The sequence below is a fragment of the Eptesicus fuscus genome, chromosome 21 (genome assembly GCF_027574615.1).
Source record: "Eptesicus fuscus isolate TK198812 chromosome 21, DD_ASM_mEF_20220401, whole genome shotgun sequence".
Lineage (NCBI taxonomy): Eukaryota > Metazoa > Chordata > Mammalia > Chiroptera > Vespertilionidae > Eptesicus > Eptesicus fuscus.
The window spans coordinates 22,835,858-22,859,156 of record NC_072493.1 but is presented as its reverse complement, the minus strand read 5'-3'; the positions used below and the strand labels follow the sequence as shown (position 1 = coordinate 22,859,156).

General features: G+C 43.3%; 1 protein-coding gene across 3 annotated transcripts in view; it reads right to left on the bottom strand.

The window, feature by feature from the left end:
- The window catches only part of ANKRD11 (ankyrin repeat domain containing 11), a 259,037-nt gene that overhangs the window by 90,152 nt on the left and 145,586 nt on the right, over nt 1–23,299 (bottom strand). Inside the window, exon 3 of one of the 3 annotated variants that reach the window (XM_054711347.1) lies at nt 17,853–18,107. The exons of the other annotated variants lie outside the window; for them this stretch is intronic. The gene's annotated coding sequence lies outside the window, so the exon portion shown is untranslated. The remainder of the gene's footprint in view (nt 1–17,852; nt 18,108–23,299) is intronic. 3 annotated transcript variants of the gene reach the window in all.

The following is a 23,299-nucleotide window of genomic DNA, read 5'->3' as shown; positions in this document are numbered from 1 at the left end:
AACACAACTCATGAGATAAAGTTAGTCATTGTAACATAACAAAAGGTTCCTTTCACTAAAGAGATAAGATGGTTGCCAATACTTATACACATAATAGAACAGTGTGGGGGTTCAGAACGAGCCTCACCAAGATGTGTCTGTGGTATGCAGATTTTTGAGCTAAGGGCAATTTTAGCTTCAGGCTCAAGTAAAAATTCTGCCCCTCCCTTTAACTATCTAAAAAAAAATTGGAGACCTTGCCCATAATATGACATTATCAGCAATAATATGGTAGGGCAAACTTCTATTTATTAAACAGCTGTTCTTCATACCATCCTGCAATGACCATTTGAACCTCATCCCTACCTCCCAATGTCTTACGTACCTTAATCTTACCCCCCCACACCAATTCTATCTCTGACCTCTCATACAAGTGGGATCCCTGACTCCCTTTACGTATGCAAAATTTCCATACATGTGTATGTATTAAATGTGGTCATTTTTGCTTGCTAATCTGTCTCATGTCGTGTTTGATTATTAGACCAGCCATAAGAACATTGAGGCTAGAAAAAAGTTTCTTCCTCCAACACAACAGCCTCAAAAAGCAGAACAGGGAAAACAGACACAGCCACAATCAAAGGAGTAGACTTTAAAATACCTTCCAGGCCTGGCCAGTGTGGTTCAAGCATCATCCCATATACCAGAAGGTTGCATGTTCAATTCCTGGTCAGGGCACATGCCCAAGTTTCATGTTCCATCCGGGATTGGGGGCACGTGCAGGAGGCAACTGATCTCTCTCTCTCTCATAAATAAAAAAATAAATTAAAAACCATGCAAAACAAACAAACAACATGCAGAGAAGGGTAAGGAAAACTAGAATTTTAAAAATAAAACTTTCCAGTAACTCATAGGCCAAGGAAATAACCCTTACCAAAAATTAGAATACAGAAGATTGGAACACAATAGCAAGCATTATGCAATTAGCATATACAAAACATTCCAGCCAATAATCACACAATGCCCATTCTTTTCAAGGATACCAGGAACAAAAGCTCATGAAAATTCACACAAACCTATAGAGCAAGTCTAAAAAAATCCAAAGGACCTTAACCATAATGCAATTTAGATGGAGTAGGGAGTGACGATGAACACCTTAAATCTGAGAATTAAAAAATGCACTTCTGCCCTAGCTGTTTAGGCTCAGTGGATACTAGTAGAGCATCGGCCTGTGGACTGAAGGGTTCCAGGTTCGATTCCGGTTCAGGGCACATGCCAAGGTTGCCAGCTTGCTCCCCAGTAGGGGGCGTGCAGGAGGAGGCAGTCATCAATGATTCTCTGTCATCTTTGATGTTTCTATATCTCTCTCTGAAATCAGTAACAACATATTTAAAATATACATATATTTTTTAATGCACTTCTAAGTATAAGGGTCAAAGAGGAAATCAGAGTGGGAATTTAAAATCTTCAAGCCCTAGCTGGTTTGGCTCAGTGGATAGAGCATAGACCTGCGGACTGAAGGGTCCCAGGTTCGATTCCAGTCAAGGGCACATGCCCGGGTTGCAGGCTCAATTCCCAGTAGGGGGCGTGCAGGTTCTCTCTCATCATTGATGCTTCGCTCGCGCTCTCGCTCGCTCTCTCTCTCTCTCTCTCTCTCTCTCTCTCTCCCTCTTCCTCTCCCTTCCTCTCTGAAATCATTTTTTTTTAAATCTTTTAAATTGGGAATGACAAAATGCTACATAGTAAATTGGGAAATTCAGGTAAAAAAGTTCTTAGAGGGAAATCTATTTATCTCCAGAAGGTATCCCAATAAATTTTATTTATTTTTATTTTTTAATATATTTTTATTGATTTCCGAGAAGAAGGAAGGGAGAGATGGAGAGAGAAACATCAATGAGAGAGAATCATTGATCAGCTGCCTCCTGCACGCCCCCTACTGGGGATCAAGCCCCCAACCCATGCATGCGCCCTTGACCAGAATCGGACTGGGACCCTTCAGTCTGCAGGCCGATGCTCTCTATCCACTGAAATCAACCAGCCAGGGCAAGTGGTGTTTAAAAAAAAATCAGAATATACACAAAAGCATAGAAGGAAAATGTGATAAAGAACACAAACAATAAATAACTATATAATTAAGGTTAACCAAAGTCAAATGACCCATAAAATAGACAAGCTAAATGATATAGAACAAACTAAATGATGCAACAGGGAAGCAATAAGGAAAATGAGAAAGGAAGGGCTTTCAGGTCAGTAGAGGGAAAAGAGACCATGCTGGATGAGAGTGACTTAAGGGATGTGACCATGTGCAATGCATGGACCAGACTCTGGCTGGGATAAAACACTGGACCCCAAAAAGTCTCTTCATGGTGAAGCATAGAAAATGAGATAGAAGATTACTGAAAAGAAAAGGTCGCAATCACTGAATAAAAAAGAGGTACTAGTAAGGTTTTATAAAATTAATAAGTATAAATTATATGTGCATATAACCTAAGGTTCAATCCGAGACACTGCTCTATATTAAACAGGCAATATACTATGAAATTTATTCCAAGAAATTGGCTTGCAGCAGCAATTTTCAACCTTTTGCATCTCATGGCACACATGAAATACTAAAATTCTGTGGCACACCAAAAAGTATATTTTTGCCCAACTGACCAAAAAAAAAAAAAAAGAGAGAGAGGTATAATTCTGATTCATTCACACTGAAAGGCTATTGTTGTATTAGCTGTCATTTTTTTATTTGACAATTTAAGGGGAAAGAAGTCAATGACCCTGATTAAAAATGTTTTTAAAACTTTTACAGCACACCAGTAGAAAATCACTGGCTTACAGTAGTGTGAGGGCTGGCAACGCTAATCTGAAATTGACAAGTTGGGATCTGGGGTAGAAGCTTCAGCTCTGCTTGTCTTAAAACCTTTGAACATATTACATCAGTCCACCAACATTACCTGGGATGCTCTGCCTTACTCCAACTGATCATGGACTATACACATATCTACAAATTCACAGTAACAACTAAATAAGCACTGTAGCCTAATCAGGTAAATCCATCAAACTGACCTTGTAAGACAGATGTACACAGTTGTATACATACATACATGCATGCATGCATGAATGCATGCAAACTCATGCACGAACACACACAAAGGTATATATCTTTTCTAGGCAGTGAAAATGTGACATTTGTTTTATTTTTCCTTTTCATTGTTTCCTAATTTTTTAAAATGCAGAGTATTACTTTAGCAATAAAGGTTGTTTTATTCTTATTTATGGATAATCCTCACCCAAGGATATTTTTCCATTGATTTTTAGAGACAGTGGAAGGTTAAGGGAGAGACAGAAAGAGAATCATCAATGTGAAGGAGACACATGGATTGGCTGCCTCCAGACCAGGATTGGGGATCGAGCCTGCAAGCAAGGTACATGCCCTTAACTGGAATTGAACCCAGGACCCTTCAGTCTGCAGGCTGACACTCTATCCACTGACCCAAACTGGCCAGGGCAATAAAGGTTATTAAAGAGAGAGAGAGAGAGAGAGAGACAGAGAGAGAGAGAGAGAGAGAGAGAGAAACAAACACAAAAAGCCCACCTTATAATTGATATTAGGGAAAAAGTATCCAATTTTTCACCTTTATGTTCTTTAGCAGACTGAGGAAGTTTCCTTTTCTTCTCAGTTGCAAAGACTACTTCTATCAAGAGTGGGTATGAAATTTTGTCAAATGCCCCCCTCCCCCCTTTTGGGTATCTTTTTGAGATGACCTCATGGTTTTTCTTTTTATCACGTCAATATTACATCATTAATAGATTTCTTTACGTTAATCCAAATTTGTTCATGATGTACTAGTATTATCTTTTGGGGGCGACCGGGCCGGCAGGGAAGGGCAGTTGGGGGGACCCAGGCCTGCAGGGGGGGGGGGAAGGAGACATATGTAATACTTTAATCAATCCTATTTAATAAAAGAGTAATATGTAAATTGACCATACCTCCGTCACATCCACAATCAGGAGCGAGTATGCAAATTAACCCAACCAAGATGGCTGCAGCCACAGAGAGAGCAGGAGGCTTGGGTTTCCCCAGCAATAGAGGAAACCAACCTTCTCCGCACACCCTGGCCGGCCCAAGCCTCTGCTCAAGGCTACAAAGTTTCAATTATAGAAGATAAATAAATCCCAACAAAAATGGCTGGGGCCACAGAGTGAACAGGAAGCCTGGGTTTTCCCAGCAATGAAGGAAGCCAACCTTCCAGCACACCCTAGCCGGCCAGGCCTCCGCTCAAGGTTACAAAATTTCAATTATAGAAGATAAATAAATCCCAACAAAAATGGCTGCGGCCATGGAGCGAGCAGAAGGCTTGGCTCCGCTCAAGGCTACAAAGTTTCAATGATAGAAGATAAATAAATCCCAGATACCAGGGCCTCTGCTTGGGTCGCCAGGGGGCATGGCCGGCCTGCAAACCACCACAGGCCCTCACCCAGGCCACCCCATGCCCCGAGGGAACCCCCATCCTGATCTGGGACACCCTTCAGGGCAAACCAGCCAGCCCCCAACCATGCACCAGGCCTCTATCCTATCTAATAAAAGAATGATATGCAAATTAACCATCACTCCAACACACAAGATGACTGCCCCCATGTGGACACAAGATGGCCAGCAGGGGAGGGCAGTTGGGAGGGACCAGGCCTACAAGGGAAGGCAGTTGGGGGTGATCAAGCCTGCAGGGGAGGGCAGTTAGGGGTGACCAGGCCGGCAGAGGAGGGATGTTGGGGGCGACCGGGCCTGCAGGGAAGGGCAGTTGGGGGCACCCAGGCCTGCAGGGGAGGGCAGTTGGGGGTGGGGGTGGGGGTGGGGGAGAGAGACCAGGCCTGCAGGGGAGGGCAGTTAGGGGCAAACATGCTGGCAGGGGAGCAGTTAGGCATCAATCAGGCTGGCAGGGGAATGGTTAGGGGGTGATCAGGTTGGCAGGCAGAAGCGGTTAGGGGCAATCAGGAAGGCAGGCAGGTGAGCAGTTGGGAGCCAGCAGTCCTGAATTGTGAGAGGGATCCCAGATTGGAGAGGGTGTAGGCTGGGCTGAGGGACACCCCTCTCCCCCCGCCCCCCGTGCACAAATTTCGTGTACTGGGCCTCTAGTATCTTAATAAATCCCTCAAAAAGAAAGGGCAGAAGAGGATATAGAAACAAGTACCTCCATCTCTTTAAAAGGACTTCTACTGCAAAGGGGAGCCAAGAAAAGGGGTAGCAGCTGGCAATAAAAGTGGAATGGGGTGTTTTGGTAATAAAGGGGGAAAGAACAGCCTGTTTGCATGCTGATGAGAGCACCCCATGCTCACCCCCTCAAAAAGAAAGTTGGGGGAGAGGAGGTAGCACTATTGGAAGCAGCGGCTTCAAGCAAGAGCTGGCAGGCTTTGTACTAGGCAGACAACAGCACACCCATAGGCACAGTGGGAGGGCCTGTGGGATGTACACACAGCTTCTCTAGACTGTGAGAGCTGTTCCAGTTCGATGGTTGCCTCAAGGGATGGAACCAGAGACTGCTGCAGAGCTGGAAAGGAAGCTGACTTTCACTGCAATCCTTCATTACTCATCAAATTAAGAATTGATTCTCATCTCATAAGTGTACACATGCAGTCTCACTTAAGTAAAACCACATCAAACTTAAAATGAAACATGACATAATCTTTTTAACATGTCTATAAGTTAAATTATGGACATCTGAGCTCTTTTTGTGTTTTTATCACTACTAGCAATGCTGCCATGGGCATTTTTGACATATGTTCACATACATATGTGCACAGGTTTCCTGTGGTGCCACATAAGGTTTGATTCCATTATATAATACTAGAGGCCTGGTGCATGAAAGTTCATGCACTGGGGTGTGGGAGGGTCCCTCAGCCCGGCCTGCCCCCTCTCACAGTCCAGGAGCCCTAAGAGGCGGGAGGCAACCCAGCGATCAGCGTAAGGCGACGCCCCATCACACCTCGGCTGTTGCCACTGATGGCAGCGCAAGCCTCGGCCAGCCCTGGTTACCTGAGCCTTGGCGGCTAGGGGGCTGAGGGGTCTGGGGTACTCCAGAGGCAGGCGCGTGGGGCAGGCCTGGCCTTGCCGCGTGCCTGCTGTCCTGGTGAGGCAGAGGGACTGGGCACCGCCATTTTGTGGCTGTGGGCTCTGCCATCTTTGAGGGTGTGGTAGTCAATTAGCAATATTCCCTACTTACTGGCTGTTGGCGTCGCCATCTTTGTGACGACGTGAGGGTCAATTACCATATTCCCTCTTTATTAGATCCAAAATCCATAGAGATAGTAGTTTGCATAGAACTGGGGAGGAGAAAATGAGGATAACCAAAGGGTTTCTTTCTGTAATGAAATGTTCTAAAATTTCCTCTAGTGATAGTCTGAACATACTAAAAACCATTTTTAAATGGGTAAACTATGATATTTCTATTATATCGCAATAAAGCTGTTATTTCTATTTTTTAAAATATATTTTTATTAATTTCAGAGAGAAAGGGAGAGGGAGAGATAGATAGAAACATCAATGATGAGAGAGAATCATTGATCGGCTGCCTCCTGCACGCCCCCCACTGGGGATCGAGCCCGCAACCCATTGCATATGCCCTTGACCGGAATCGAACCCAGGACCCTTGAGTCTGCAGGGCGACGCTCCATCCACTGAGCCAAACCAGCTAGGGCTCTTTTATTTTTTATTTCATTTTTTTAGGGAGAAGTAGAGAAAGACGGGGAGGGTGGGAGGAGAGGAAGAGACAGAGAGACAGACATCGATTTGTTATTCCACTGATTTATGCATTCATTTGCTGATTCTTACATGTGCCCCGACTAGGGACAATGCTATAACCAACTGAGCAACCTGGTTATAAATGATAGGATTTCTCAAAAGAAGTGGGCCTTGTGATTGCCAAGCATGCACCACGCCCAAGGCCAGAGTTGGAAGCAGGTATCCAGACCAGCACAGCCCTTCTCCAATACTCACTGGCAGGAAGCACACCTCAGTGTGACCCTTGAAGAAATGTGCACCCCCAAGATGCAACCTTCTTTTCTGTGGTCAGTGGGCAGCATGGCACTGGACACAGAGGGACATGTAAAGGAAGGTCTTGCATATAAAGGAAGGTCTGTTATCAGAACTGCTTTGCAAAGAACAAACTGTCATCCTTCTGTACAGCTCTCACATGAATGGGGAGGCCTATCTATGCTTGGGACTACTTCCTCTCGCTCCAGCCTATCCAGAGCACACACTGCAGCTCTGGCCACACCACTCCTCAGCATAAAAGTGTCCTATAGCTGACCCTTGCCCATTAAATGACTCAATTTAGCATTAATAATCCCCAACTACATAGCTTCCACTTGTTCCTGGGAATGTCTGCGACTTAGCTAAGCAGGTTTATTTATCACACCTTGTATACATAGCAAGTTGTGCAAAGTACCATGGCAAAGAGCTAACTAGGGCACAGGCAATAGCACAGGCATCCTCCAACATTGCTTCATGAATCCCCAAGGCCTCTTTCACTCATTATTTCTTCTACTCAGTGGCACATTTAGGCAAAGAGGCCCATTACAAAAAAATTAGTCTAAAATCACGTTTGAGGAAAGGGTATGGAATAATTAAACCTTAAATATTTAAATATTAACTTTACAGGGTCTAGTTAATTCATCTTAAGACTGGTGGGAAATTATAATACAAGAGAAAAAACAGGAAGCTTCTACCTGTCTCTACATTGCATCTCAAAGGGAGAGCCAGAAACGCTGGCACGAAGATTCATCACAAATGAACACCAGTATCAGGCAACAGACGTGGTTACATATTTATATAATGTAACATTTCTAATGCTGAGACATGCAGCCAACACACCACCACAACCATCAGCACTGTGACACCAGAAACAAGATCCAGCCCTTGCAGCTGAACATGTGCTGCCCAGGCAGCAGGAAGGCGGACCTCAGTAGAGCTGAGGCAGGCTGTGTGTCTTCTGTCTGCAGTGACTGACAGGAGCCCCACTCAGTGGGCATGCTAGCCCCACCAGGGAACAAAGACAGCCCCACCCCTATTCTACCCTCAAAGTCTACCAGCCATGTCATTTTACTGCTTTTAAATAATATACTGCATGGGTTGCTGAAAAACATGCCTTTACTCATTCAAATCTCCTGAGGCATGTATCTTCACAAATTAATTCTACATGCAATAAGCAAATTTTGCATTAAGCAAAATAAAAAAAGTTCTTATTGAAACAAATATCTCACCCTCGAATTTGAAGTCTCCTTTTCCTCCTCACTCTGTATTTAAAGAGGAAACTCTAAGAAATGACTTCATGAATATTAGACATCTCCAAATATAAAGCACTTAAGACAATATTTCAATAAGTAGAATTTCTTTCTTTTTTTGTTAATCCTCACCTGTGGATATTTTCCCATTGATTTTTAGAGAGTGGAAGGGAGAGGGAGAGACAGAGAGAAATACTGAAGTGAGAGAGACAAATTGATTGGTTGCGTCTCCTTCACACACCCCGACCAGGGCCGGGGAACCTGCAACCAAGGTACCTGGCCTTGACCAGAATCAAACCTGGGACCCTTCCGTCCAACACTCTATCTACTGAGCCAAACTGACTAGAGCTCAATAAGTAGAATTTCATTGAGTAGTACTAACCATGTAAAGCCAGCCAGCAATCCATTACCAGGTGAAAATGCCGGGACCCTCAACAAGGTCAGGTGGAGAGCAAAGTGTGCCCAGGTAGCCAGCCCACTGCTCCTAGACAGGGACACCAGTTGCAAGGTTGAAGAAATCAGAGATCTGACTCATCTGTAGGTATTTTATCATCAGTATGTTTCCAATAAAAAGGCTAGGAATGCTGTGGTAAGTTCCATTCTCCTAGTTCCTTAAGGAAAGATAGAAAGCCAAAGGCAGGAAGGTAACAGTGAGTAAGGAGAGACTAAGCCCCAAGGAGAGTTCACAGAAAGATGCACTAAAGATTCACTAGAATGCAAGAAAAAAAAATACTGAAACGACACAACTTGTTTTCATCTAAAAACATTTTTTTAAAAAAATCTAAATGTTATTAACCCTTCCCCAGGCAGATGACCACTGGCTATGTGTGAAGTACCAGTGATCTCCCAAGCCAACTAGGACTACAGGAGGAGCAAGGGACCATAGATTCTACCCAATGGCTCACCCCCTGCTTACTCTTAGCCAAAGCAGGCCTCCAGAACATGGGCAAACAGTTACAGGAGTTCCTGCAAGGACCAAAACCACATGAGCAACCATGGCGATGACAACCACAAAAAGGAAGAACCAACATTCCCATTTCTGGGATAAAGTGTTCATCGGCCAGACTGTTTTTGCTTGAAAGACCTAATCAAGGTTATCGAATCAGTAAAAATTTTCAAAACTATCACCTGTGGTGAACATCATCTGAATATAAGGTGCATGCTCTGCTTCTAAAAATTATACAGCTATGATATCAAACATCAGTATAAACACAAAACCAGACTTTCAAACCACAGCATTACCAGTACCAGTATTAAAATAAGGTATTTACAAGCAAAGTCTTTCTTCCATTAATAAACAAAATAAAAAGCAAGATGCTTATTTTTCCTTTGTCTTAGAATAAGCAGACATACACTGAGGGGTGAGTAGTTTTCTTGAATGACTGGAGAACGCAATCATCTATTTACAGTGAGCGCCTGTGCTCCATTTAATGTGATGTGGACCATTAAATAACCCCATGAAATAAGTAGAGAGAAAGCATGATTATTCTCATCTTGTAGTTAGGGAGACCAGGGCTCAGAAATGTTAAGTGAGTTTCCAAGATCATAAGAAATGGAACATAGATAAAAGCCTAGGGCCTCTTCCTTTAATTCCTGCCTAAATCCTCCAAACCCTAGGAGCTAGTGTTGTTGATGAGTGCAAGCCCAGGGCTGGCTGGCACACAGAGGAATGCATCAGCTGTCCTGGCCAAGAGCCAGGCCCCAAGTGAGACAACTCCCATCCACTGGAATGAGAAAGTGAATGCAAGCATATGTGATGAGCTTTTAATAATTCAAGGCTGTCTCACATTATACTGTAGACAGCAAGTAAATGATTGTGAAAGCATTCTGAAAACCTTACCATGAACTGTAGCTTTTCCTTATCAAAGGACAGTACATTTTTTCTCAATTTCTGATCCTTACCTTTTAAAAGATATAGCATGCCTAGATTACAAACAATGTACAATCTGTTATGGGTTTTAAAAAATTATTCATTGCTGGCCCTGACCAGGTAGCTCAGTTGGTTAGTGTCATCCCAGTATGCCAAGGTTGCAGTTCGACCCCTGGTCAGGACACACACAAAAAACAATCAATAGCCCTAACCGGTTTGGCTCAGTGGACAGAGTGTCAGCCTGCGGACTCAAGGGTCCCAGGTTCGATTCCGGTCAAGGGCATGTACCTTGGTTGCGGGCACATCCCCAGTAGGGGGTGTGCAGGAGGCAGCTGATAGATGTTTCTCTCTCATCAATGTTTCTAACTCTCCCTCTCCCTTCTTCTCTGTAAAAAAAAAATCAATAAAATATGTTTTTAAAAAAATCAATAAATGCATAAATAAGTGAAACAACAAACCGATCTCTCTCTGTAAAAATCAACAAATTAGAAAGAAAAATATTCATTGCTTCTTCTCAGTAAGTCCAAATGAGACATCTTTTTCCATACTACCTAAAGCAATCTATAAATTCAACACAGTTCTTATCAAGATATACAAATGGCATATTTCACAGAAATAGAATATTCTAAAAATTTATATGGAACCACAAAAGACTCCAAATAGCCACAGCAATCTTGAGAAAGAAGAATCAAGTTGGAGGACTCACGCTCCCTGATATCAAACTATATTGCAAGGCTATAGTAATCAAAACAGCATAGAACATAATATAGAGTCTTTTCGGTCCATCCCTGCCCAACCCCCCCACCTCCATCGGGGGCTGTCTCCACTACAGAGTAGATCATTGCAAGCCTGGGTCCTGCTTGTACTGCTACAGAACCTCTCCTACTTTCCCATGAAGACCCCCTATTCCTGATCCTGGCTACCATCCTTGGCCTTGTCATTCTTTCTCAAAGTCTGGAACCTGCTCCAGAGAGGTGGAGCACCCTCTCAGTTATCCTAAACTACTACCTCTGCCCTCTCCTAAGAAAACTCCACAGACTCTGTTTCTGCCCTCCCAGGAGGCCCACCCGAGGCAGCAGGCACAAGGGTGATTCAGGAATTAGGTCTCTTTGGCCCGGGCACAGTTGTTACAGTGAAGGCTTAGGAGAGACTACTGGAGAATTATCAACTGCACTTCTCTCAGTGTCAGCAAAACCCTGGAGCAGTGAGCTACTTATTCAAGCCAGTGACCATCTTTGTCACAATTCAACTCTAAAACTAAGGGTTTGATTCAGCTGGTTCATGCTCCATAGTTACATCTCAAGAACATTAAAAATTGTTATGTTCTTTGGTTACTGTTAAAATCTGAAATCATTAATAGGGTATCTGCTGGAAAACGCCCCATTACAAAGCTCAGCCCCAGCAGCACTGAACGCAGTATCCATTCACCTATTTAGAACAAAATCTAAAATGTACAGTTACAAAATGACATTAACAACACTGAAGCCTGAATGAAACATAATATTTAATAAAAGTAACCCAAATCCAAGTTGGAAAAAATACATACATCTATCGATATTACAGTAGTCCCCCTTTATCCATAGTTTTCTTATGCATCCTGAAAATCCTAAATGGAAAATTCCAGAAATAAACAATTCGTAAGTTTTAAATTGCATGCCACTCGGAGTAGCAATGCCTTCCCGCTCCATCCTGCCTGGGATGTGAATCATCCCTTTGTCCAGCATATCTACACTGCATTAGTCACTTAGTAGCCATCTTGGTTATCAGATCAACTATTGTGGTATCATCACAGTGCTTGTATTTAAGTAACCGTTATAGTAGCCTAATACTACATCGTGATCCCAACATCATTCACCTCACTTCACTCATCCTGTATGCATTATATCATCACACATCATCACAAAAAGAAGGGTGAGTACAGTACAATAAGGTATTTTGAGAGACCAAATCCACACAACTTTTATTATAGAACATTGGTATAATTATTCTACTATCAATCTCTTACTGTGCCTAATTTATTATAGGTTATGTATGTACAGAAGAAAACATAGAGTTCGGTACTATCCAAGTTTCAGGCACCCACTGAGTGCTGTGGAATATATCCCCTGCAGATAAGGAGGACTATGGTATTTGAAAACACACAATATTTCCAGGCTAAAGAATTTAGGAAATAAATATGTAAGTTTTTCCTATATTTTCATTCACTCTATATAATCTGAAGCATTCTCTAAATTCACCCTTTAATTTGACAATGCATACAAATTTGCTATTAATGCTTAAATGCCAGGCAAAGATTAAGATTTAGTCTTACAAAATTTCCAAATTTCTAAAGCAGCAATCTTCAATCTTTTTAATATCATGGCACACATAAACTAATTACTAAAATTCTGCAGCATACCAAAAATATTTTTGCTGATCTGCCACAAAAAAAAAAAAAAGGTATAGGACGAGAAGAGATAAACCAAAGAACTTATATCTTTATATGCATAGCCCATGGACATAGGCAACAGGGTAGTGAAGACCGGGTTGGGGGGGAGGGGGGGTAGATATCTGTAATACTATCAACAATAAAAAAAAATATGTTTAAATATATTTTTTAAAAATAGGTATAATTTTTATTCATTCACTCCAGGTGGCCATTGTTGTTGACTGATGTCATTTTTTATGTGACAATCTAAAGGAAAAGAGATCAGTGGCCCTGACTAAATAGTCAGATATTGCATATTTTTTAAATTCTTATGGCACATGGTTTGAAAATTACTGCTCGAAAGGGAAAAACAGGCAATTCACAATTCAATCCAAATTTTCTTCTCATTCTATTAAATTCAGATGCAAACGTTGTACTAAGCCTACCTCACTACTCATATACAACTAACAGACTAGACCCATTCTTTCACAAATATACCTTGAGCAGACTGGGTAACAGGCCACAAGACTCTCAGCTCCTCCATTGAGAAGAGAGCCTCCTTCCCCAGCACCTAGGCCCCAAAGGCCCTCCTGAACATTCCTGCACCCACGCACAGGGAAGTCTGGGCAAGACCAGAAAATAAAAGACTCAGCCAAGCCACCAGATTACTGTCACTTCATGACCCCATGTGTGACCAGCAGAAAAGCCACCCAGACAAAATAAGAATTGTAAGAAATAATAAATCACTGTTGTTTTAAGACATTAGGTTTTGGGATAGTTTTGTTACATAGCAATAAACAACTAATACACATCTCATCCAGGTTAAAATCTACTTTAAAATATGGAGAAAGTGCTATTCAAACACATATTTACCTTTGAACTATTTTTCTTTCCAAATCCCCTTCCTCCATTTTGCCCTAAAGTTACTAGTGTTCCCTTGTATGACTGAAAAGAGTATTCCAAGTGAAATGATCCTACCTTGCCTCCTTGAAGTAAATGCCTTTATCAGCATCACCCATCACCTTTATCACAGTGGTCCCTTATTACACTCAAAGTGTTTGGCATGGAGATGGCCCAGAGAAAAGTATAACCAAATGCTGAATACTTATGAAACCCTTTAATATGAATCAAAGTGAACAATGCTAAGTTAATTGTCAAATTTAAGCATGAAAATCACATTCCAATATTTTTTCCAAAAATTTTGGAGGATGCTGTGAAACCTCTTTTAATAAGTAACAAGCCTGTAATCCAAAATAATCAAGATTTAACAAAATGGGCCATAATGACAACAATCGCCTTTCCATTGCCCCCCCTCCTCATTACAGACACCATTTGCCATTTTTTCTACAAGAATATTAATTCAGTTCTTTGAGAGCCCTACCAGAAGTGACAGTTTTGTTGACTGGTTGGAGAGTTGAATTCTTGAAGTGGTCCAAAGTCCTGCTAGGAAGGGAAGTTCCAGAATAGATAACTGGTTTTTAGAGATAAAATTTATAAATGTAACTTCAGAAACCCCCGATTCCATTTGATAATAACACATACTTGTGAACCCCAGGACATCTCATCTTGTATTCTAAACCCTTGGGTCCTAATGCTTAATTACATACATGCATATATACAGTGTCCCCCAAAAATGTATATACACACTTTGAATAATTATAAAGGCAGTGCTTATTAAAATACATTTCCGTTTCTCCCAGCCAGCATGGCTCAGTGGTTGAGCGTCGAACTATGAACCAGGAGGGTCACGGTTCAATTTCCGGTCAGGGCACATGCCGGGGTTGCAGGCTCGATCTCCAGTGTGACCAATCAATGATCCTCTCGCATCACTGATGTTTCTATCTTCCTCTCCCTCTCCATCCCTCTCTGAAATCAATAAAAATCTTTTTTTTTTTTTTAATTGGGCTATCAGCTGTTAAAGTGTGTATACATTTGGGGGGATACTCTGTATATATATCCAATGTCACTTGCTTAATATTTCCACCATAATTTAGTAGTTTCAGAGTCCCAATGTTAGAGAGAATAAACCTGATTATTTATGGGGAAAATACAAAACTCAAAATACACAACCACCCTTCAGTTCAGAAGGTTGCGAACATCTGAGTGTGGCTCCAGGCTGCGTGCTGCAGAGCGCCCTCCAAACGTGGACTGAGGCTCACAGGGGAGAGGCCTCTCCTGGGCCCAGCAGGGCAGGTGATCTCCACTGCACTGGAGAGACACTTTGTAATAAAGAAGCAGCTACAGGACTTTCTGAAATTTTCTTTCAAAAACTAGTTCTTGTCTCATGCATGCTTTAACAGTGCAAAAGCAGGTATGCTCACTGGAGAGAGGGAAGAGCAGTGAGCCAACTATCCAGGCTGCTCACAGCTCCTGCTTATGTCCACAAAGACATGCAAGGATGGCACTGAGGGGAATTTTCAACAGAAACCTGCCTTCAACTTGCCTACAACCAGCAGACTCCCCTAACTTAATTCCTTTCCTGCATTTTCCAAGGGTTGCTGAAATAGACTCTAGTCAGCGGTATGACACTTAATGGGACAGAACTCAGGACTTTAACAAAGCCACTCCTTGGAGCATGACTCAACAGAGTACCCCTAACCTGGTTCCAATAGGATGACTCTCTGGAAAGGACCAGAAAGCAAACCTTTTGGCCTTTGCAGGCTTTGCTGTTGTGAACAACTCTTTAAATGTGAAAAACACCCTTACCAATCTGGTCACAGAAATACAGGCCATAGTTTGCCAGCCCCTGGCCTACGATCAAACTGGCATGCAACCCCCAACTCCTCACTAAGACCCTCTTCTTTTTTCTCTCAGTCACCTCCATGCAGGGACTCATTAGATGCCTACTGCCTACCTCCTGCCACTTCCGAGGACAAGGAGTAAACCCAACACTGTGTGCAGGGGTAGTGAAATTACACAGGCTTGTGTGTCTCCACACCTAATACAACTCTGAATATCCAAGCGTCTGGAGTGGAATAGTGCTTGGCTGGAGCTCCCTACCCTACAGAGCAAGCCTTGGGGCTGCTTACTTCCTCTTCTAGGGGGCCGAACCTAAGACTAGTGGGCAAAGCAACCCCAGGAAACCAAATATGGCTTCAGTTTTCAAATAATCCCGGCTAAAGTGCAGCTGCCCAAGGCAATTGCAGAACTCTCTTGAGGCCTCCTTCAGCCCTGTTCCTCTATCTTGGTCCCTCTTTGCAGGCATCTATCTCCCCAGCCTGAGGAGTCCACCTACTTCTAGAGGCCTCCAGAAATCCTCCATGGAACAAAATCCTCTCCATTGAGAAGGCCCTCAAAGCAACTCCAGCTAGCAATAGCTGTGGTATGCTCATAACCCTGGGTCAAGTTCCACACGCACCATCCTTACTACATCTAGCTACCATGTGGGCATATGTGCTGCTGCCCTCCCAAACCACCACTGGCAGAGTCCTGTCCTGCCCTGCACTTCTGTGGGCAGGCACCACCTCCAACAGGCCCCAAGAAAAGTGATTTGGAAAGGGGTTCATGCTTTGAAATATTTCCTAGATACACATTGTTCACCATTATTCACTCTCTATTTTAGATTACAATCAGTTATAGCTGAGGAAATGACATTAAAACAGTGATTCAAAGCAAAAGAGCCCTTTTAAATTTCCCTTTTTTGTTTTATTAAATACAAAGGAAACATTTATCGTTCGTTAGTCCTCATTTGCTATTGCACCTCTTCAGCATCCAACAGAAAGTATCAAATTTAACCAGTTAACTGCCACGATATTTTCAATTTAATTTAAAAAGGTCCACAGCTTGCGTCTATGGACGCTTATGGCAGTTAACTGGTTAAATATCTGCTCTATAAGAAACTATAGTTGTAGCAAACTATTTATTTGAAGAGGCTGAATTTACCTGGTTCCTATTTTTGTTCACAATGCCTACACTGTTCAGTGGTTTGAACAATAAATCCTAAATCAAACCAGTTTCCAATATACTTTGTCCAAACATATGTGTAGCCCTTTCTGTGTAGCCCTTTCTCTTGCTCCCACATTAATTTCTTTCTCTAAAGGGAAATACATCACAATAAAAGACCACAGAACAAGCAGGTAGGTGGTGGGATAGTAACAGAAGGCCCTCCTGTTTTCTTGAGGTAAGCAGACAGTTCTACAGTCACTTGGAATTTCGATCAGGATGTGGGCCCCAGATGGGAAAGGAACACCCTCACCAGGAATCCATTTTTCCTCCTTTGAGCCTTGAGCTGCCCCCAACATGAATTAGTCACTATCAGCTCAACCCTGGCAAACTACTCTAGAATAGTTACATACACAAGATCAAAGTCACAAGCACCCCAATCTCAATAGGTTCTCTTAAAAGAGAACATAAAATTTTCTCATATCCAAAGGCTCTGGCCGGTGTGGTTCAATGGTTGAGCGTTAACCTATGAACCAGGAGGTCATGGTTCGATTCCAGGTCAGGACACATACCCAGGCTTTGAGCTACATCCCCAGCAGGAGACAGGCAATCGATGATTCTCTCTCATCATTGATGTTTCTATCTCTCTCCCTCTCTAAAATTAATAAAGACATATTTTAAAACAAAAACAAACAAACAAAAAAACGTTGCAGCAATTCCTGAGAGAAACAAAAGCACACATCCACAGAAAACCTTGTATGCAAATGTTCAAAGCCACACTATTCATAATCACCAAAAGGAGGAAACAATTCAGATGTCCAACTGATGACAAAGAAACAAAATGTGGTCCATCTACACAATGAATTATTATTCATCTATAAAAAGTAATGAAGTACTGACACACTACAACATGGATGAACCTTGAAAACATGAGGCTTGGTAGAAAATGCCAGACATAAAAGGTCCCACAGTGTGTGAATCCACTTACATGAAATGTCCAGAATAGGCAAATTCATACAGACATAAAGGAGATTAGTGGTCAAGGGTAATAAAAAACAGCAGGGGCATCCTTGTGGTGAGAGTACTGTTAAATTCTCCTCACTGTGGTGCTGAATACAGGAAGCCACAAATGTGGTAAGACTGTATAGAAATGCACACACAACTAAGTGAGAACAAACCTGAGCAATCTGAGTGAGATCAGAGGATTTTATCAGTGCTGATATCCTATCCTGATTGTGATACTGCTCAGTTTTGCAAGATGTTACTTACCACTAGAGAAACTACCCCAAAGTGTACAAGGCTCTCTCTGTATTTCTTATAACTGCATGTGAACCTACCACAATCTCAAGAAAACCAAAATTACAAACCAGGTGAGCCAGCCCATTTCAACCTCCCACCCGTAGCTGAAGGCTAGGGACCTGTCCTCCAGGCACAGCCCATGCTCACATGACCATGAGGCAAACATTTTCTAGATTCATGTCCCAGGAACAGCAGGGAAAGAGATGAGTCATTTAAAACCAATCAGGCATGGTGAAAGGTCAAGCACTAGAATTAAGAAACAAGCTGCTTTTCCGAAGAATTCTTGCAAGTACAAGAGTATGCATGGCTCTTTCTTCCCAGGCCTCAGTTCAGACTGAGAGGACGCCACATCCCGAGCTGGCCAGTGTGAGCATGATGACAGCAGTCCTGAGGAAGTGTGATCTGGAAAACATGTGGAAAAGTTTCCGGAAAGTAGTTTGAGCCACCACGCAGGCCAGAAGTCTCATCCGGCAGTCTAAATTCAGTCTGCAGGCATTCCATGAGACACCCTAGACCAGAAAACAATGTGGAGTCTTGCATGGCTCAGCCAACACCTCTCCAGGGCCACCCTCATCACTGCCTTGAAGCCCCAGCAACATCCTCAATCCAGCAGTGACCCCTAAAACCTCTCACCTGCCATGTGAGGCAAAATGGCAAAAGACTCCTACAATCTGACAACCAGGAGCCTTAGAGCCAATTCCTTCAACCAGACACAGAGAATATCAAGATGCAGTTTCTACCTTGAGCACAATTCCTACTTATCCTATGACTCCTACTACTAATAAAAATGAACCAGCTGAAGCCCAGAGGTCCCCCCCAGCTGAGTATGATAGCAGGGGCCCCATCAAGGCATGCTCACCTAACCTCACTTCCTTCCACTGCAGAACCCACATGCAGTAGTGAGGTTTAACCAAGGAGACCATCATTTCAAGGAAGGCTTCCATGATTTGGGTTAAAGAGACTGTCAAATGTGGCGGTATTGCCCCTCTACACCTATGACAACCTGCATAGTCCCCAGGCCAGCACCTATGTACCCAGTAGCTCTGTACAAACAAAGGACCAGGTGAGAACCCTCTCCACTGACTGCCCCCATGGTCCTGTGACTGTATGACTGAGCTCCATGCTTCAGTTTCCCTAACTGAGAAGAATATGATTGGTAATGATGTTATAGGCCACCTTATTTCATGACAAATGAGACCTATTGAAAATTTTAAAATGCCATGGAAGAACAGAGCACAGTGCCCTTGTACTTTTGTGATGTCCCCGGAAGGCTTCCATTTCCACCTAAAAGTCTTTTAATATATTCACTTAAGAAAGGCACACTTCGCCGAGACCGGTTTGGCTCAGTGGATAGAGCGTCGGCCTGCGGACTCAAGGGTCCCAGGTTCGATTCCGGTCAAGGGCATGTACCTTGGTTGCGGGCACATCCCCAGTGGGGGGTGTGCAGGAGGCAGCTGATCGATGTTTCTCTCCCATCGATGTTTCTGACTCTCTATCCCTCTTCCTTCCTCTCTGTGAAAAATCAATAAAATATTTAAAAAAAAAAAAAAAGAAAGGCACACTTCACAAAGAGGGCAGGTTGAACATGACACCAAACTGAGCTATTCCCAAGAAACAGATTAACAGAGCAGTGCCAATTTTATAGTTTGGTGTAGTTTGAATCCAGCTACCGCCCAAGATCTGGGACAGAGAGCACTCAGGTGAGCCCTACCAGTAGGATGGTTGATGGCAATACACAGAGGTTGCCTGGAAGTCAGTGCACAAGTCCAGTGCCATTTTTGCCAGCAGAGCTTCTTTCTAGTGGCAAAAAAGTGGTAAGGCAGTGCACCCAATCCCAAGAAGGAGCACTCCAAAATGACCAAGCCAATGCAGATCCACCAGAGCCACAATTGGAGACTAAGACACTAACAACTGGCACCTGGATGTAGAGGGAAGAGAGGTCTGGACTACAAGTGCTCGGGGAGAACCAGCACCCATCAGGTGGCCTTGTCAGGACCATACCTTCACCTTATGTTGGGGTGTCTGTGACCCTCTCACTGAGCTCTTCCACAGAAACCAAAGAATCACACTGACGTCAGGTATGCTACCCGGAAAAGGAAGTGAATCCAATGGCTAGTATGCAACTACATTTGCATTCCCTTATCATAAAAACAGGTCCATTACACAATGCCAAAGGCTGGTTCACTAAATACCCCTTCTAAAAAAAATGCTACCAGAGCTCTAAAGGTGGGACAAGATGAGCAATGAATTGAAGAATACAGAGACAGGAGTGAGCGTCTGCACTGAATCCAGGGGTTTTGTCTCCCAATTCCTACTGTAAACTAAAAAACCCACAAAGACCACCAATAATGGTACCTGATTATCCCATATAATCCTATATAATAAAGAGGCAATATGCAGATTGACCATCACTCCAAAACACAAGATGGCCACCCCAAGTGGGCACAAGATGGCCACCACCAGATGGCCTGCAGGTCAGGGCAGTTGGGGGCCACCAGGCCTGCAGAGGAGGACAGTTAGGGGTGACCAGGCTGGCAGGGGAGTGGCTAGGAGGTGATCAGGCTGGCAGGCAGAAGCAGTTAGGGGCAATCAGGCAGGCAGGCAGGTGAGCGGTTGGAAGCCAGCAGTCCTGGATTGTGAGAGGGATCCCAGATTGGAGAGGGTGCAGGCTGGGCTGAGGGACACCCCCCTCCCCCATGCACGAATTTTGTGCACCGGGCCTCTAGTCATATAAATAAAGATTTTAAAACTCGGTTCTATACAAAATACCATTAAAACCCTGGCACGCGTGGCTCAGTTGGTTGAGCATCATCCTATGCTACCAAAAGGTTGCTGGTTCAACTCCTTGTCTGGGCACATACCCAGGTTGCAGGTTCGACCCCCCAGTCACGGTATGTATGGAAAACAACTGATCGTTTCTCTCTCACATCGATTTTCCCTCTCTCCATCTCCCTTCCTCTCTCTCTTAAAAAAAAAAAAAAAATCAATAAAAACATATTTTTTTAAAAAGAGAGAAGAATTGTTTTAGAGTTTACACCCTTAGGAAAAAAACAAACAAACAAGTAAGCACATAGCAATATATGCTGTAATACTCAAAGTCTAAGAAAAAAGCCACACATGTTTATCTTCCATGGAAAGGGTGAGGGTACTGGGTGCTGCCCACAAGAGGGGTCAGAAGGGGTTTGCAGGAAGGCCAAGCAACAGGCTCACCCAGAGGAAGCTGCCTGCTCTGGAGCACCCACTGTGTCCACCTGCAGCAAGGCTGTCAGCAGGTCTGCAAGAGACAGAGTTAGAGACAGAGTTATGAGTAGTGGCTGCTTAAACTAGCCATGGCTAGAAAAACAAAGGCCTTAACTATTAGAGACACTATTGAAGTGTGTTTAGGTAAAATAATTGAATGTTTGAGATTTATTTTAAAATACTAAATATGTTAAGCTTAAAAAGATAAAACAAAGACAAACAATCAGTGGGAGGAAAGAGATATAACCAGACAACAACAAAAAACAGTAATTGTTGAAATTGGGTACACAGGGGACCATTCTCTCAAATATTGTAAACTAGAGGCCAGGTGCACAATATTCGTGCACTAGAGGGGGGGCGTCCCTCAGCCCGGCCTGCGCCCTCTCGCAGTCCAGGACCCCTCGCTCCTTACCGCCTGCCTGCTCGCTGCTCCTTAGCGCTGCTGCGGAAGCTGGAGAGGCTTCCACCACCACCACTGCGCTCGTCAGCTGTGAGCCCAGCTTCTGGCTAAGCAGCACTCCCCCTGTGGGAGTGCACTGACCACCAGGGGGCAGCTCCTGCATTGAGTGTCTGGCCCCTGGTGGTCAATGTGCATCATAGCGGTAACTGTTACTTAGGCTTTTATTATATAGATGTTCAGAAATATCCTCAATGAGAAGTAAAAAATTTAACTTTGCCCTAGCTGGTTTGGCTCAGTGGATAGAGCATCAGCCTGAGGACTGAAGGGTCCCAGGTTCGATTCTGGTCAAGGACACATGCCTGGGTTGCGGGGTTGATCCCCATTAGGGGACGTGCAGGAGGCAGCCAATCAATGATTCTCTCTCATCATTGATATTTCTCTCTCTCTTTCCCTCTCCCTTCCCCTCTGAAATCAATAAAGATATATATTTTTTTTAATTTAACTTTATATGTGAAGTAGTCAAAAAACAGCTGATTCTCAGGGGCTCCCTGAAAGTCATTTCCTGACAGTTCACTGTCTACCCTCTCAGTCATCCATAACTATTCAAAGGTCCCTAGACATTTTCCTGAATGACAGTTAATTTACATACATAACTAAGAAAAGCCAAAGAAACTACAGCTAGTATTTTAATGTAATATTGTATGTAAACTGTAATTGAAAAATAAAAAAATTATTTAAAAATAAAGATCATCCAGTGTAACATAAGCTATGGGGTAAAAGGCAATACTCATTAACAGCAACACTGTACCTTGGGCTATTGGAACCCTCAGGGTTAAGCATTGCAGGAGTAGTTGGACTGAAAGCACCTGCTGGAGTTGTACATTCTACTTCCTAAAATCGTGAGCACACTAGGAACACCTGCACCAGCTATCAGCACGACACCCAGGGCCACGCTCCCTCCTCCTAGCAGTGTGCTACCCTGCACACCCCTAGTGCCAGACACAGGTCTCAATCCCAGGGACTTGAGGGCAATGGCACAGAGGATAGAGGAGAACTCCCTGCAGCCTTTACCTTGTTACCAGGGAGGAGAACAGTGTACAGGTATAGGAAAATCATTCCACAATCCACACGTTTAATTTTGAAGAGCAGAAGAAATAGCAACTGCACAGTAAGCTATGTTGTCAACCTCATCAAAGGACTAATGTCATGGTGCAGATTTTGTGAGCCACAAGAAAAGTAAAGTGCTATAGGATGAAAATCGACAGAATGCTAAATGCAGCTCACAAAATCCAGAAAGCAACTACTGGGGGGGGGGGGGGGGGGCACCTCAGGTTCTTATTTCCATGATGCTTTACTTAGCAAAGTCAAAACAGTGTGTAACTCATCATCTCACTCATATGTGGAATATACTGATCAACATAATTTGATGAATAAGAATAGATCCAGAGACAAATGGTGTGTGTGTGGGGCGGGGGGGGGGGGGGGGGGGGGGGTAGAGAGCAACCAAAGGACTTGTATGCATGCATATTAGCATAACCAATGGATACAGACCCTGGGGTGGTGGGGGCTTGCATGGGGTGGGAATGGCTGGGGGAGGTCAACTGGGGGAAAAGGAGACATATGTAAAACTTTAGACAATAAAAATAAATAAAATAAATAAAAATTAAAAAACAATGTGTAACTCTCACTAACACTTAACCAAGACCCACGGGAAAGCTCTGAAAACTTAACTCCTGCTTTGGAGCAGAATTACTCCTCAACCTACCTTCCTACCATTTATAATTACAAAACTGGCATAATCAGTGTAATTATTTATGGCCAGAACTGCTAATTCCATTTGTCTCAGAAAACTAAGCATCTGAGAAACAGAGGTAGGATCATGAGTCTCAGCAGGTGGTACCCACTGGACAGGGGAAGGAGGCCTGAGTCCCAGCCCAAGTGCCATCTACAGCAG